This window comes from Ammospiza caudacuta, unplaced genomic scaffold (genome assembly GCF_027887145.1).
Source record: "Ammospiza caudacuta isolate bAmmCau1 unplaced genomic scaffold, bAmmCau1.pri scaffold_341, whole genome shotgun sequence".
In the NCBI taxonomy this organism is placed as follows: Eukaryota; Metazoa; Chordata; class Aves; order Passeriformes; family Passerellidae; genus Ammospiza; species Ammospiza caudacuta.
In genome coordinates this window covers 4,168-17,430 of record NW_026683083.1, presented here as the reverse complement: position 1 = coordinate 17,430, position 13,263 = coordinate 4,168, and positions in this window count along the sequence as shown.

Below are 13,263 nucleotides of genomic sequence, written 5' to 3'. Positions count from 1 at the left end.
ATAAATTAATATCATTAATATCAATATTGTTATCAATGACACAGAGGAGGGGATTGAGCCGTTCATTAATAAATTAATATCATTAATAGCAATATCGATATTGTTATGGGTGACACGGGTGGTGCTGAGTCTTTCATTAGCAAATTTAATATCATTAATATCAATATTAATATCATTATCAATGAGGACATCGAGCCTTTCATTAGTTTAATATCATTAATATCAATATTAATATCATTATCGATGAGGACATTGAGCCTTTCATTAGTTTAATATCATTAATATCGATATTAATATTGTTATTAATTACGTGGATTAGGGGATCAAGCATTTCATTAGGAAATTTATTATCGTTAATATCAATCTCGGTATCGTTATTGATTACACAGATGAGGGGGTTCAGCCTTTCCATCAGTTTGATATTGTTAATATTAATATTAATATTAATATTAATATTAATATGAATAGTACCATTATTATCATTATTGATGACGTGGACAAGGGGATCAATCGTTCATTAATGAATTTCCTATCATTAATATCGATATCAATGTTGTGATCGATGACATGGATCAGGGGATTGAGCCTTTAATTGGTCAGTTTATCATTAATATTAACATTAATATCATTATTAATCACATGGATGACGGGATCAATATTCATTAATAAATCCAATGTCATTAATATTCATATTAATGCTGTTATTGATGACATGGAGGAGGGGATCGAGCCTTTCATTAGTCAGGTTAATATCATTAATATCAATATTAATATTGATATCGTTATTGATGACACCGATGGGATCGAGCCTTTCATTAGTCAGTTTGATATCATTAATATTAGTATTAATATCAATATTAATATCAATATCGTTATTGATGGCTCAGATGGGATCGAGCCTTTAGTCAGGTTAATATCATTAATATCAATATTAATATCAATATCATTATTGATGACTCAGATGGGATCGAGCCTTTCATTGGTCAGTTTAATATCATTAATATTAGTATTAATATCAATATTAATATCAATATCGTTATTGATGGCTCATATGGGATCGAGCCTTTCATTAGTCCGGTTAATATCATTAATATCAATATTAATATTGATATCGTTATTGATGACACCGATGGGATCGAGCCTTTCATTAGTCAGTTTGATATCATTAATATTAGTATTAATATCAATATTAATATCAATATCGTTATTGATGACACCGATGGGATTGAGCCTTTCATTAGTCAGGTTAATATCATTAATATCAGTATTAATATCAATAATAATATAAATATCATTATTGATGACACAGATGGGATCGAGCCTTTCATTGGTCAGTTTGATATCATTAATATTAGTATTAATATCAATATTAATATCAATATCATTATTGATGACTCAGAGGGGATCGAGCCTTTCATTAGTCAGTTTGATATCATTAATATCAGTATTAATATCAATATTAATATCATTACAGATGGCCTGGATGAGGGGATTGAGTCTTTCATTAGTAAGTTCCCTATCAGGAATATTAATATTAATATCAATATCAATATCGTTATTGATGACGTGCATGGGGGGATGGAGCCGTTCATCAATCAGTTTAATATTAATAATATTGATAATATTGATAATATTGATAATATGGATATCAATCTGGTTATTGGTGACCTGGATTGGGGGTTCGTGTCATTCATCAGTAAATTTAATAGTATTAATAATAATATTAATATTATTGTAATTATTGATGACCTGGTTGAGGGGCTGGCGCTGTCAGTAAATTTAATATCATTAATATTATTAATAATATAATTATTGATGATGTAGATGAAGGGATGGGGTTGTTTATTAGTAAATTTAATGGCATTAATATCAACATCAATATTAATATTAATATTGTTATTGATGACGCAGATTCGGGGATCCTGTAGTTATCAATAAATTTATTATTAATAATATTATTAATAATGTAATTATTGATGACGTGAATGAGGGGACAGCATTGTCTATTAAAAATTTAACATCATTAATATCAATATTAATATTGTTATTGATGATGCAGATTCGGGGATCCTGTAGTTATCAATAAATTTAATATTAATAATATTATTAATAATGTAATTATTGATGACGTGAATGAGGGGACAGCATTGTCTATTAAAAATTTAACATCATTAATATCAATATTAATATTGTTATTGATGATGCAGATTCGGGGATCCTGTAGTTATCAATAAATTTAATATTAATAATATTATTAATAATGTAATTATTGATGGCGTGGATGAGGGGACAACATTGTCTATTAGTACATTTAACGTCATTAATATCAATATTAATATTGTTATTGATGACAGATTCGGGGATCGTGTAGTTATCAGTAAATTTATTATTAATAATATCATTAATAATATAATTACTGATGATGTGGATGAGGGGACGGCGTTGTCTATTACAAATTTAACATCATTAATATCAATATTAATATTGTTATTGATGACACAGATTCGGGGATCGTGTAGTTATCAGTAAATTTAATATTAATAATATTAATAATGTAATTATTGATGACGGGGATGAGGAGACAGTGTTGTCTATTAAAAATTTAACATCATTAATATCAATATTAATATTGTTATTGATGACACAGATTCGGGGATCGTGTAGTTCATCAATAAATGTATTATTATTAATATTATTAATAATGTAATTATTGATGACGTGGATGAGGGGACAACATTGTCTATTAGTAAATTTAACATCATTAATATCAATATTAATATTGTTATTGATGACACAGATTCGGGGATCGTGTAGTTCATCAATAAATGTATTATTATTAATAATATTAATAATGTAATTATTGATGACGTGGATGAGGGGACAACATTGTCTATTAGTAAATTTAACATCATTAATATCAATATTAATATTGTTATTGGTGACACAGATTCGGGGATCGTGTAGTTCATCCGTAAATTTAATATTGATAATATCATTAATAATGTAATTATTGATGACGTGGATGAGGGGACGGCGTTGTCTATTAGTAAATTTAATATCATTAATATCAATATCAGTATTAATATCGTTATTGATGGCCTGTTTGAGGGGGTGCCACTGTCCATCAGTAAATTTAATATCATTAATATTATTAATAATAGCAATATGGTTATTGATTACCTGGAGGCGGGGATGGCGCCGCCCATCAGTAAATTTAATAGCAATAACAATATTAATATTAATATTAATATTGATGATCCGGATTCGGAGACCGTGTCGTTCATCAGTAAATTTAATATCAATATCAACATCAATATCCATATCGATATCAATATTATTATTGATGACCCGGATTCGGAGACCGTGTTGTCCATCAGTAAATTTGGTATCAATATCAATATCGATATCCATATCAGTATCAGTATCAATATCCATATCGATATCAATATTGTTATTGATGACCCGGATTCGGAGACCGTGTTGTCCATCAGTAAATTAAAAATCAATATCAATATCAATATCAGTATCAGTATCAATATCCATATCAATATCAATATTGTTATTGATGACCTGGATTCGGAGACCGTGTTGTTCATCAGTAAATTAAAAATCAATATCAATATCAATATCACTATCAATATCAATACCAATATCAATATCGATATTGTTATTGATGACCTGGATTCAGAGACCGTGTTGTTCATCAGTAAAATCAAAATCAATATCAGTATTGATATAATATCGATATCGATATCAATATTGTTATTGATGACCCGGATTTGGAGACCGTGCCGTTCATCAGTAAATTTAATATCAATATCAATATTGATATCGATATCGATTTTGTTATTGATGACCCAGAATCGGAGACCGTGTCGTTCATCAGTAAATTAAAAATCAATATCAATATCAATATCAATATAATATCGATATTGTTATTGACGACCTGGATTCGGAGACTGTGTCATGCATCAGTAAATTTAATATCAATATCAATATTAATGTCAATATCAATATCAATATCAATATTGTTATTGATGACCCGGATTCGCAGACCGTGTTGTTCATCAGTAAATTAAAAATCACTATCAATATCAATACCAATATCAATATCGATATTGTTATTGATGACCTAGATTCAGAGACCGTGTTGTTCATCAGTAAAATCAAAATCAATATCAATATCAATATAATATCGATATCGATATCAATATTGTTATTGATGATCCGGATTTGGAGACCGTGTCGTGCATCAGTAAATTTAATATCAATATCAATATCAATATTAATATCAATATTAATATCGATATCAATATTGTTATTGATGACCCAGAATTGGAGACTGTGTTGTCCATCAGTAAATTTAATATCAATATCAATATCGATATCAATATCAATATTGTTATTGATGACCTGGATTCGGAGACCGTGTCGTTCATCAGTAAATTTGATATCAATATCAATATCGATATCAATATTGTTATTGATGATCCGGATTCGGAGACCGTGTCGTTTATCAGTAAATTAAAAATCAATATCAATATCAATATAATATCAATATCGATATCAATGTTTTTATTGATGACCCAGATTCGGAGACCGTGTCATTCATCAGTAAATTTAATATCAATATCAATATTGATATCAATATCAATATCAGTATCAATATCGATATCAATATTGTTATTGATGATCCGGATTTGGAGACCGTGTCGTTCATCAGTAAATTCAATATCAATATCAATATCGATATAATATCGATATCAATATCAATATTGTTATTGATGACCTGGATTTGGGGACCGTGTCATTCATCAGTAAATTTAATATCAATATCAATATCGATATCAATATTGTTATTGATGACCCAGAATCGGAGACCGTGTCGTCCATCAGTAAATTAAAAATCAATATCAATATCGATATTGATATCAATATTGTTATTGATGACCTGGATTCGGAGACTGTGTCGTTCATCAGTAAATTTAATATCAATATCGATATCAATATCAATATCAATATCAATATCAATATCCATATCAATATCAATATTAATATTGTTATTGATGACCCAGAATTGGAGACCGTGTAGTTTATCAGTAAATTTAATATCAATATCAATATCAGTATCAATATCAATATCAATATTGTTATTGATGACCCAGAATTGGAGACCATGTCGTCCATCAGTAAATTTAATGTCAATATCAATATCAATATAATATCAATATCGATACCGATATTGTTATTGATGATCCGGATTCGGACACCGTGTCGTCCATCAGTAAATTTAATATCAATATCAATATCAATATCAATATCTATATCTATATCAATATCGATATTGTTATTGATGACCCAGATTCAGAGACCGCGTCGTTCATCAGTAAATTTATTATCATGAATATCAATGTTAATAATGGTTATTAATGACATATTAATGGTTATTAATGACGTATTAATGACGCTGTCCGTCCGTCCCTCTGCAGGTGACACCGGGCTGGGAATTCTGGGAATTCCTGAAAATTCCTGAAAATTCTGGGAATTCTGGGAATTGTCTGAATTCTCCAAATTGCGGGAATTCTCTGCATTCTCTGAATTCTCTAAATTCTGGGATTCTGGGAATTCCCTGAATTCTGGGAATTCTGGGATTCTCTGAATTCTGGGATTCTGAGATTCTGGGAGTTCTCTAAATTCTGGGAATTCTGGGATTCTCTGAATTCTCTAAATTCTGGGAATTCTGGGAATTCTCTAAATTCTGGGAATTCTGGGATTCTCTGAATTCTGGGATTCTGAGATTCTGGGAATTCTCTAAATTCTGGGAATTCTGGGATTCTCTGGAATTCTGGGAATTCTGGGATTCTCTGAATTCTGGGATTCTGAGATTATGGGAATTCTCTAAATTCTGGGAATTCTGGGAATTCTGGGATTCTCTGAATTCTCTAAATTCTGGGAATTCTGGGATTCTCTTGAATTCTGGGAATTCTGGGATTCTCTTGAATTCTGGGAATTGCCTGAATTCTGGGAATTCTCTGCATTCTCTGAACTCTGGGAATTCTGGGATTCTGGGAATTGCCTGAATTCTGTCATTCTGGGAATTCTCTGAATTCTCCAAATTCCGGGAATTCTCTGAATTCTCTGCATTCTCTGAATTCTCTAAATTCTGGGAATTCTGGGAATTCTCTGAATTCAGGGATTTCTGGGATTCTGGGAATTCCCTGAATTCTGTGATTTTGGGAATTCCCTGAATTCTCTAAATTCTGGGAATTCTGGGATTCTCTGAATTCTGGGATTCCTGGGAATTGCCAGAATTCTGTCATTCTGGGAATTCTCTGAATTCTGTGAATTCTTCAAATTCTGTGATTCTGGGAATTCTTGGAATTCTGTGCTTTTGGGAATTCTCGCAATTCCCTGAATTCTGTGATTCTCTGAATTCTCTAAATTCTGGGAATTCTGGGATTTCTGGGAATTCTCTGAATTCTCCAAATTCCGGGAATTCTCTGAATTCTGTGAATTCTTTGAATTCTGGGATTCTGGGAATTCTCTGAATTCTGGGAATTCTGTGATTTTGGGATTTCTGGGATTTTGGGAATTCCCTGCATTCTGTGATTCTGGGAATTCTGGGAATTCTGTGATTCTGTGAGTTCTCAGAATTCTGGGAATTGTTTGATTTTTGGGAATTCTGGGAGTCCTGGGAATAATGTGATTCTGGGATTCTGAGATTCTGGGAATTCTGGGATTTCTGTGATTCTAGCAATTCTCTGAATTCTCCAAATTCTGGGAATTCTCTGAATTCTGGGAATTCCTCGAATTCTGGGGTTCTGGGAATTCCCTGAATTCTGGAATTCTGGGAATTCTGGGAATTCTGTGATTTTGGGAATTCTCTAAATTCTGGGAATTCTGGGATTCTCTGAATTCTGGGATTCCTGGGAATTGCCAGAATTCTGTCATTCTGGAAATTCTCTGAATTCTCCAAATTCCGGGAATTCTCTCAATTCTGTGAATTCTTCAAATTCTGTGATTCTGGGAATTCTGGGAATTCTGTGCTTTTGGGAATTCCCTGAATTCTGTGATTCTCTGAATTCTCTGAATTCTCTAAATTCTGGGATTTCTGGGAATTCTCTGAATTCTCCAAATTCCGAGAATTCTCTGAATTCTGGGAATTCTGTGATTTTGGGATTTCTGGGATTTTGGGAATCCCCTGCATTCTGGGATTTCTGGGAATTCTCTGAATTCTGGGAATTCTCTGAGTTCTGGGGTTCTGGGAGTTCCGTGTAATTCCGCGATTCTGCGATTTCTGCGATTCTCTGATTTCCTGAATTCTGTCAGTTCTGTGATCGGCCGCAGGCTGATATCACGACAGGCTGATATCACGACAGGCTGATATCACGACAGGCTGATATCACGACAGGCTGATATCACGGCAGGCTGATATCACGATAGGCTGATATCACAATACGCTGATATCACGACAGGCTGATATCACGATAGGCTGATATCACGATAGGCTGATGTCACGGCAGGCTGATATCGTGACAGGCTGGTATCACAGCATGCTGTTATCACGACAGGCTGATATCATGGCAGGCTGATATCACGATAGGCTGATATCACAATACGCTGATATCACGGCAGGCTGATATCACGATAGGCTGATATCACGGCAGGCTGATATCACGACAGGCTGATATCACAATACGCTGATATCACGGCAGGCTGATATCACGATAGGCTGATATCACGGCAGGCTGATATCACGACAGGCTGATATCACGACAGGCTGATATCACGATAGGCTGGTATCACGGCAGGCTGATATCACGACAGGCTGATATCACAGCAGGCTGATATCATGACAGGCCGATATCACGACAGGCTGGTATCATGACAGGCTGGTATCACGATAGGCTGATATCGTGACAGGCTGGTATCGCAACAGGCCGATATCATGACAGGCTGATATTACGACAGGCTGATATCACAGCAGGCTGATATCACGACAGGCTGATATCACCACTATCGCGACAGGCTGCTGGCAGGACTGGCTGATACTGCCTATGTTGTGACAGGCTGATGTCACCACAGGCCAACAATGTCGTGACAGGCCGCTATCGCGACAGGCCGGTGTCACCGCTATCGCGACAGGCCGGTGTCAGCGCTATCGCGACAGGCCGGTGTCAGCGCTATCGCGACAGGCCGGTGTCACTGCTATCGCGACAGGCCGGTGTCACTGCTATCGCGACAGGCCGGTGTCAGCGCTATCGCGACAGGCCGGTGTCAGCGCTATCGCGACAGGCCGGTGTCAGCGCTATCGCGACAGGCCGGTGTCAGCGCTATCGCGACAGGCCGGTGTCAGCGCTATCGCGACAGGCCGGTGTCAGCGCTATCGCGACAGGCCGGTGTCAGCAGTATCGCGACAGGCCACTATCACAGCAGGCCACTATCGCGACAGGCCGGTGTCACCACTATCGCGACAGGCCGGTGTCACGACAGCCCCTCCCCCTCTCTCTCTCCCCCCCAGGCGCTGTCGCTGCTGCTGCTGCCGGGGCTGGGCCGGAGAGCGACGGGGACGGTGACAGGGACAGCGACGGTGACAGCGGCCACCACGGGCGCCATGGAGGGGACGGCGGGGACAGCGGGGACAGCGGGGACGGCGGGGACAGCGGGGACAGCAGCCACGGGCGGCGGCTGCGGCTCCGGGAACGGCACCGGCGGGGGTGGCAGCGCTGGGGACACCAGGAGGGACAAAGGGGACACCGGGGGTGACACCAGGAGTGACACCGGGAGTGACACCGGGAGTGACACCGGGGAGCTCTCGGCCGCCTTCGTCACCTGCCCCAACCTCAGCGTGGCCACCGAGCTGGCCAGGTGACACCAACGGGGACACTGAGGGGACAGCGGGGACACCGAGCCGGGCAGGGGACACTGAGGGGACACTGAGGGGACACCGAGCTGGCCAGGTGACACCAATGGGGACACTGAGGGGACACTGAGGGGACACTGAGGGGACAGCGGGGACACCGAGCTGGGCAGGGGACACTGAGGGGACACTGAGGGGACAGCGGGGACACCGAGCTGGGCAGATGGGGACACCAGGGGGACACCAGGGGGACACTCAGGTGACACACAGGTCACTCAGGTGACACAGGTGACACACAGGTGTCCCTGTCCCCAGGTCCCTGGTGCAGCAGTGTTTGGGTGGGGTTGGTGACACTCAGGTGACACACAGATATCACAGGTGACACTCAGGTGACAGGTGACACTCAGGTGACACACACAGGTGACACTGAGGTGACACAGCTGACACTCAGGTGACACTGAGGTGACACAGGTGACACACAGGTGACACAGGTGACACTCAGGTGACACTCAGGTGACACTCAGGTGACACACAGGTGACACAGGTGACACTCAGGTGACACACAGGTGACACACAGGTGACACTCAGGTGACACAGGTGACACTCAGGTGACACTCAGGTGACACTCAGGTGACACAGGGGGTGACACTCAGATGACACAGGTGACACTCAGGTGACACAGGTGACACAGGTGACACTCAGGTGACACAGGTGACACTCAGGTGACACTCAGGTGACACAGGTGACACACAGGTGACACAGGTGACACTCAGGTGACACAGGTGACACACAGGTGACACACAGGTGACACAGGTGACACTCAGGTGACACAGGTGACACACAGGTGACACAGGTGACACTCAGGTGACACAGGTGACACTCAGGTGTCCCCGCAGGTCCCTGGTCCGGCAGCGTTTGGCCGCCTGCGTGAACGTCATCCCTGGAGTGACCTCGGTGTGAGTGGGGACAGCGGGGACAGCGGGGACAGCTGGGGACATTGGGGACACTGAGGGGATTGGGGGACACTGGGGGACACTGGGGACACTGGGGACATTCAGGGCATTGGGGACAGTGGGGACACTGGGGGACACTGGGGACATTGGGGACACTGGGGGCAGAGGGGACATTGGGGGACACTGGGGGACACTGGGGACATTGGGGACACTGGGGACAGAGGGGACACTGGGGACATTCAGGGGATTGGGGGACACTGGGGGACATTGGGGACACTGGGGACAGGGCGGGGACAGAGTGGGGACAGGGACAGGGGGACACTGGGGACAAGGGGGGGGTGGGGAGACAGGGGGGACATTGGGGACAGCAGGGGGACACTGAGGACATTGGGGACACTGGGAACGGGGACAGAGGACAGCAGGGGGGACACTGGGGACATCGGGGACAGCAGCGGACATTGGGGTATTAGGGACAGAGGGGACAGCGGGGGGACACTGGGGACACTGGGGACATTGGGGACGCTGGAGACATTGGGGACATTGGGGACACTGAGGACATTGGGGACATTGGGGACATTGGGGACGCTGGGGACATTGGGGACATTGGGGACACTGGGGACACTGGGGACATTGGGGACACTGGGGACACTGGGGACATTGGGGACATTGGGGACATTGGGGACGCTGGGGACGCTGGGGACATTGGGGACATTGGGGACATTGGGGACATTGGGGACGCTGGGGACACTGGGGACACTGGGGACATTGGGGACACTGGGGACATTGGGGACATTGGGGACACTGGGGACACTGGGGACATTGGGGACATTGGGGACACTGGGGACACTGGGGACATTGGGGACACTGGGGACATTGGGGACACTGGGGACATTGGGGACGCTGGGAACGGGGACAGAGGACAGCAGGGGGGACACTGGGGACACCACGGTGACATTGGGGACACTGTGGGGGGGGAACTGGGGACAGGGGGGACAGAGGGGACAGGGACAGCAGGGGGACATTTGGGACAGCGGGGGTGACACTGAGGAGACAGGGGGACATTGGGGACACGGGGACACTGGGGGGACATTGGGGGGACACTGGGGGACATTGGGGACACTGGGGGACACTGGGGTATTGAAGGTGTTGGGGACACGGGGACGCGGGGACGCGGGGACACGGGGACAGGGCGCGGGGCGGTGCCACCCGCGGTGTCCCCACTGTCCCCAATGTCCCCAGGTACACGTGGCAGGGCAAGCTGGAGGAGGACAGCGAGGTCCTGCTGGTGAGTGACGGCGCCGCTGTCCCCAAATGTCCCCAGATGTCCCCAAATGTCCCCACAGTGTCCCCAAATGTCCCCGGGGTGTCCCCAGGGCGATGTCCCAAATCCCCGCGGTGTCCCCAAGGTGCCCTCAATGTCCTCGGTCCCTGCAAGGTGTCCCCAACACCCACAATGTCCCCACTGTGTCCCCAATGTGTCCCCACTGATGTCCCCACTGATGTCCCCACTGTCCCCACTGATGTCCCCACTGTGTCCCCAATGTCCCCTCTGTCCCCAATGTGTCCCCAATGTCCCCACTGTGTCCCCAATGTGTCCCCAACACCCACACTGTCCCCAATGTCCCCACTGTGTCCCCTCTGTCCCCAATGTGTCCCCACTGTGTCCCCACTGTGTCCCCTTTGTCCCCACTGATGTCCCCAATGTCCCCATTGATGTCCCCAATGTGTCCCCAATGTCCCCACTGTGTCCCCAATGTGTCCCCAACACCCACACTGTCCCCACTGTCCCCACTGATGTCCCCACTGATGTCCCCACTGTCCCTGATGTCCCCAATGTCCCCACTGTGTCCCCATTGTGTCCCCATTGTCCCCAATGTGTCCCCACTGATGTCCCCACTGTGTCCCCAATGTCCCCTCTGTCCCCAATGTGTCCCCAACACCCCCACTGTCCCCAATGTCCCCAGTGTGTCCCCACTGTGTCCCCTCTGTCCCCACTGATGTCCCCACTGATGTCCCCAATGTGTCCCCACTGTGTCCCCTCTGTCCCCACTGATGTCCCCACTGTCCCCACTGTCCCCAATGTGTCCCCACTGATGTCCCCACTGATGTCCCCAATGTGTCCCCACTGTCCCCAACGTGTCCCCAACGTCCCCAATGTGTCCCCACTGTCCCCACTGATGTCCCCACTGTCCCCAATGTCCCCAATGTGTCCCCACTGTCCCCACTGATGTCCCCAATGTGTCCCCACTGTCCCCAATGTGTCCCAAATGTCCCCAATGTGTCCCCACTGATGTCCCCACTGTCCCCAATGTCCCCACTGTCCCCACTGATGTCCCCAATGTGTCCCCAATGTGTCCCCAATGTGTCCCCAATGTGTCCCCATTGATGTCCCCACTGATGTCCCCACTGTCCCCACTGATGTCCCCACTGTCCCCACTGTCCCCAATGTGTCCCCACTGATGTCCCCACTGATGTCCCCAATGTGTCCCCACTGTCCCCAACGTGTCCCCAACGTCCCCACTGTGTCCCCTCTGTCCCCAGATGATCAAGACCCGCAGCTCCCGGGTGCCGGCGCTGAGCGACTTCGTGCGGTGGGGACGGGGACGGGGACGGGATGGGGGGTTTGGGGGGTCCGGGGGGGTTTGGGGGGTCCTGGAGGGGTCCTGGGGGGGTTTGGGGGGTCCCAGGTGGGATCTGGGGGGGTCCTGGGGGGCTTTGGGGGGTCCTGGGGAGGGTGCTGGGGGGGTTTGGGGAGATTTTTGGGGGCTCCCAGGTGGGATTTGGGGGGTCCCAGAGCTGTTTTGGGGGTTCCAGGGGGGATTTTGGGGAGATTTTGGGGGGTCCCAGGTGGGGATTGGGGAGTTCCAGGGGGGATTTTGGGGGTCCAAGGGGGGGGATCTGGGGGGGTCCTGGGGGGCTTTGGGGGGTCCTGGGGAGGGTGCTGGAGGGGTTTGGGGAGGGTTTGGGGGGTCCCAGGTGGGATTTTGGGAGTTCCAGAGAGGATTTTGGGGGTCCCAGGGGGGATTTGAGGGGTCCCAGGGCTGTTTTGGGGGTTCCAGGTGGAATTTGGGGGGTCCTGGGGGGATTTTGGGGGGGTCCCAGCTGGGATCTGGGGGTCCTGGGGGGGTTTGGGGGGTCCTGGGGAGGGTGCTGGGGGGGTTTGGGGAGATTTTTGGGGGGTCCCAGGTGGGATTGGGGAGTTCCAGAGGGGATTTTGGGGCTCCCAGGGCTGTTTTGGGGGTCCCAGGTGGGATTTTGGGGGGTCCTTGAGGGGGTTTGGGGGCTCCTTGGGGGTCTTTGGGGTATTTGGGGGTCCTGGGAGGGGATTAGGGCAGATCTGGGGGGGGGTCCTGCGGGGGATTTGGGGGTCCCAGGGGTGTTTTGGGGGGGTCTTGGGGGATTTTGGGGGTCCTTGGGGGGGTCCTTGGGGGATTTGGGGGTCCCAGAGGG